A 6,000-nucleotide genomic window follows, 5' to 3' on the forward strand; every position below is an offset into this window, starting at 1 on the left:
ACATTAAGTGGGCCCCCCCTACTTAAATTTACCAACTCCGAGACCGCACTACAGTGCCGAAAATGGCAAAGTACCAAAGCGGCCAAGCAAATTCTTTCCCAGGGAAAGAATTCGCTTAACAGCTGCTTTGATATTTTGCATTTTCAGCCTTTTAAGTTCGACCAAGACGCATTCAAAAGAATGCGTCTTCAGTCTTCTAATATAGACCCCTTTATGTAGTCTATGTCTGGGTACAGGGTTTGACTCCTTCTACCTCACTCTACCTACTGTGTGCGTCTCTGCAAATCATCTGACCAGAAGCTCCTCAGGGGTCACCCATGAAAATGTGTCCTTATGTCCAGTGAGCTTATACCATTAACAAATGAATAAACTGAGTTTCAGTTCTTCAAACTGTATTTTCTATAATACTGTTTTCAAAGGGGCTGGCACTCTGAAGCCTCCTTTATTACTGTCAGTGGCACAACAGGTAACATACTCACTTTTGCTGCAGAAGGCTGTGGGTTCTAGTCTGACATGGGGGCATATCAATTGCTAACACTGCAGTGCAGCATAAAGGGGGGTGCTGCACACTTCAGTGTGCCCCCCTTAGGATGAGACATCAAACCAAGGTCTCATCTGCTTGAGTTGGTGGTAGCGCAGGTGGATGTACAAGATCCCATGGCACCTATCAAAAAGAGTAGGTGTCCTTTATTCATTTACATCTTATTAACATAACATATTACTTACAAATTTACATTTTTAAATATTAATAAATGTACATATTACAAAATTACACATCTGCTTATATAATTTCATGCTTATACATTGTATATTAAAAAAACTATAAATTTTATGCTTACCATATTTATACATTTTCTTCATACAAAACCTCCACTCTTTTTTCCATAACCACCATCTGATTTTTCTTAATATTACTGACAGTATCCACTTCCCATTAAACATATAATCTTGTTTAATTTTTTACTCCAAATCACCCATACTACATAAAACACTTTTTGTCCATTCCTATATTCTTTGTTTCTATTCTTATAATGTCCACATTCAATCATATTAGTATTTATATTGCTACTCTCTTTTAAATGTCAAAAAAATCTCTTTGCATAATTTTTCCCTGAATTTCTTCACCCTCTTTCATTAGAAAAACACATGTTCTGTGGTTTCTTCTTCACCAACATATTCTCTCACTTTTCTTTTTATAAGACATATTTCCTTTTCCTGGTAATTTATTTATTTATTCTCAGTCTCCATAAAAAAATCTCGACATTCTATTTTATTACTACACCATTTCTTGTGTCCTTTCTTTTATAGTGTTAATCTTTTCTTCTGGTAAATTTTACCATGGATTAATGCAATGATATTGTACCATTATATGTTTATACTATGTTTTTTTTTATCTTCTTCTATCTCATCAGTTTTTATCTTCCACATTTCTATTTTTTTCTTGATAATTTTTTATTTCTTCATAAAAAAAATTTTCTCTTGTATTTCTTTTTATTATTTCCCCCCAAAATTCATATGTATATTTAAACAATCTTGTTACTAATTTCTCATTTTCTCATTTATCCATTTCAAAGCTTTATACAAATTTAAAGAAGCTACAAATACCACTGGATTTAACAGTCCTAGTCCTCCTTCATCTTTATTCATATATAATACTCCTCTCTTTATGTATTTAATCTAGAACTCCAAATAAATGTAAAAAAAAAACATTGCTAATAATTGTTTCTCATACATTCTTGGAATCATAAAGACACTTGATAGACACACTATTTTCCCCATTAATACTGAATTTATCATACTAGCTTTTCTTATAAGATAATATGTATGTTTTCCATAAAAAAACTATTTTTAATTCCTTTAAATGTTTTTTTCCATTGTGTTCTACTTATTTCTTTATAACCAAAATTTTTTTCCATCACTGACATTTCTTTCATTGTAAATTGTATTCCTCCTATCTTTACCCTATCTCCCAGACCTATGCTTTTATCCTTATTTAATGTCATACCTATTTCTTTTAAACATTCAACTACACAAAGCATAGCTTCTTTCATCCATAAACTGTTCTTGTTATTATATCATCTACATATGTCATCGCAAGTGGAATGTTTGCACCTGTTTGCATTACACACTTTGCATTTTTCATTCTACAGTTCACCTCACTTACTACCATATTCATAACTAAAGCAAATAAAATACAACACATAGGGCATCCCTGTCTTATGGGTCTATATTAGATTATCAAAGTTTCAGAACTTTAAACACCAAGCTCCCCTGCATCCCCGATACCCCCCGCTACTTAAATATACCAACTCCAAGATCACAGTTTAACGAAATATGGTGTGGAAAGGGAAGATTTCTCTTTCCTACACTGTAGTGCAATCTCGGAGTTGGTATATTTAAGTAGCAGGGGGTGTGGGGGTGCAAGGGGGCTTGTCCTCCTACTTAAAGCAGTTACTTTTCTTTTTTTTTTTTATTTTATTTTTTTTTAGATTTTTGAAGTTTCAGTACTTCAATCATATGGTGTCGACCATATGGTATTCAAAGTTCTGAAACTTTGAATATAATATAGATCCCTGTCTTATCCCATTACTCATCTCTTTTTTTATTTAACCAGACATTTACAAGAATTCTTATTTTATTTACACTATATGTTGTCATACAAACTTTATTAATTTTATTATATGTCTATATTAATTCCCATGATGTTTCATACTCTGTTGTATAAAAATATTAACATCATCTATAAGTTTTACATCCTCTCTTCTATTTAAAATGGCATCCATAATTTCTCTTACTATCATTAGCACATTAGCAATTCTTGATATCTTTTTCCTTTCATACCATATACATTTTCTTTCATTATATATTTCCATCTTATTTTCCAATCTTTTTTTGTATTATCTTCATAAATATCTTATACTCTGTATTATTTAATGATATTGGTCTTCTAGTTTTTTTATATCTCCTTTTTCTACTTTTTTTCCATGTAAATTTTAATATACCACTACACAATTCCTTATAATGAAACCCCTGTTTACCCATTCATTCAGAACATGTAACAAATATTCTTTTTGCCATTCCATTAAATTTTTATACATTTCATATCCCATTTCACCCAGGCCTGCTACCAAATTTATATTTCCCTATTTAAGCACTATATCCAACTCATACAAAGTAATCACTTTTTTCAATTGCCTTATTTACTTAATCTGAGCTTCTGTATTTCCCTATCTAAATGTTATATCCATCTCATACAAAGTAATCTGTTTTTCAATTTCCTTATTTACTTGATCTTTGAATTGTTTTTACTTGCCATATTTTATTACATTCTTTCTTTTTTCTTTAAACATTTCTTCCACACAGTAAACTACAATTTCTATAATGTATTTGTTTTCTTTCTACCTTTCCTTTCTTATTTTTCATTTCTCTAATTACACTACTATCTTATTTCACTATTTTGCTTAAGTATGTTGACACTTCTTCCTTGTAGTAAATATCTTAATTGTTTCATAATTTCTTTTGTATAATTATTTTTCTTTGTCGTAGTACTCCCATTCTTTTCTAAATTTTCAAAAGGATTTTCATATATCTCTACATATATTTCTTTATCCATCTTTCTTGTTTGACTCTGCCATTGTAAAAACATTTTTTATATTTCTTTTAATTCACCATTCTGACCAATTAACATAAAATTCTCTCATAATAGCACAATAACTGTATAACTTTTCCTTCTACTTTTTCATTCCATTCTTTTTATTTATTCTAGTTATTCCATGAAATATTTTAATATATTCTTTCTTTTCATTTATCTCCATCCATATTGCCAAATGAGCTATAAATCCCATTACAACCACTTCTCTTTCTGCTGTACTTACTCATTTAGATATTTTAAAATAATCAATTTCTGATTTAAGTATACCTCTCTATATGCCAGAATGTTCTATTCCATATAGCCAGTTTAACACATTTCATAACTTCTACCATTTTTCTTATATCCTTTCTTTTCTCTTTTCTTTTATCCCTTAAATCATAGTTAAAAATCTTTTGTTATTATAATATTCATATTCAATTTCTAACATCTGTTAAAATAGATTATTCCTTTCTTTACATGTAACATAAGCATATAGAGCTATAATTCTATATACTTTATCTTGCCATCTTAAAACAGCAATAGTTAATCTTCCCATTTTTACTAGTGTTACATCTAATATCTTCACTGCTCTCCTACTTAAAGTTCATTTGCCAAATTTCAAAATGCATTTCCACTCCATATTTTTTCTGTTTATAATCTATCTTTATTTAAGAATCTTGTTCCATTGCATTTATTACACAATTCTAAAATCTCTATCCTTCATGCCATATTTTAATATGGAAATGAACAAATATGAGGTAACTTACAGTTACCGAAAGACGTCTTAAATTATTACTTTCTCTTTTCCTTAATTTAATGGAAATAATTTTATTCTTATACTAATTTGTCATTCTTCCCTTCAATTCGTATTACCTAACACCTATTTCCTTTATTCTTCTCTTTTAAATTAATTCCATTAAACTTCTTTGTGCTGTTTATTTTTCTCTTCTCCCAATTGATTTTTCCCTTTCACCACTTTACAACTTATATCTTCTTCATCACTAATTTCTGAATCTTTTCTGTCTCCTCACTATCTTCTCTGATATTTTTTTTTTTTCTATGTTAGCCTGTATTTATATTTCTAGCTCTTTTCCATTCTGTTCTATATCCTCTCAATTTTTTCACTATTTTTTCATTAAACTCTTCTTTACAGTCCATCCATAAATGCCCAATTTGTTTCATTTATAACATTCTAGTTGACATCTCTTTGTACCATGGCCTACTTTCCCACCTATATAACATTTTTTATCTCAATTATTTACAAAATGTCCTTTCTCCTCAAAATAGCATGTTCTTATTTGTCCCCAATATTTTACCACACCCCTATTGCCTTCAGCAGTTATAACACTTGGAAGATGCACCGTTTTTTTCCATTTCTATTTTCAAAACAACATTGCAATCCCATCCCCCAGTACATAAACCCCTGTTATCATATTTTTTGAAATGTCCATTATTTCTTTATGAATGTTTTTAATGTACTTTCAAATTCTCTCTTTTCACTTCTGTCCAAAACTGTATATGTATTTTCTTCTTTGTTTCTCGAAAAAAAGCTTTTACTATATAATTGTTCCATGGATTATCATTCTGTCTATTTTCATACTTAAAGTAGAAAATTTCCCATACCATGAACTGTCTCAAAAATAATATCACAAAATGGCTCTTTGTTTACCAAAATGGAACCTCTTAATTCTTGTAATTTCACAGCTAAGGGAAATATTATAGTGTCCCATACCTCATATCTATTCATTTCCTTATTCCTTTAACTCTGTATTCTTGCCACAAATTTTCTTTTCATGCTGTCACCTCTTTTATTTTCTTTCTGCTCTCAGTACTTGCTCCCAACTGTATTTTCCCCATTATGTCACCCCAGGAAATATCTGTTCCATGTTGTGGTTCACTCTGGTTAATCATCTCATGCAATACATCATCATGCAACCCTCCAGACTGAAGGGTTGTAACAACACCTTCTTTGGTGATCACCTCCAACTCAGCAAACACTTTTTTTTTTGAAAAGCAGCTTCTAAATCCTGAATTACTCTACACATTTCTCCCTGTGAGCTGGTCTTCACCTCCATTCCTTTCATTACTCTCTCCATGCCACAAACTCTCCTCCCAGCCACCACTGTGCTAGGAATGAGACATGTGCATGAACTCACTTGCTGTACGAGCTGTAAGTAGGCAAAGTTCCTAGATGCCCTGGCCAAATATCCAGTAGTAGTATCCACCCAGTGGGACTAACCTAGTCAACAAAGGATACATAATTAAATATAGTAGGTTAAGGGGTAGCAGCTCACCTTACAAATAAGCCAACAATAAAATGTTGCATCTTAACTTACCTATGATGAGCTGTTTACATATAGTATATCTCT

This window comes from Protopterus annectens, chromosome 13.part0, assembly GCF_019279795.1.
Source record: "Protopterus annectens isolate FY-2018-M chromosome 13.part0, PAN1.0, whole genome shotgun sequence".
Classification (NCBI taxonomy): domain Eukaryota; kingdom Metazoa; phylum Chordata; order Ceratodontiformes; family Protopteridae; genus Protopterus; species Protopterus annectens.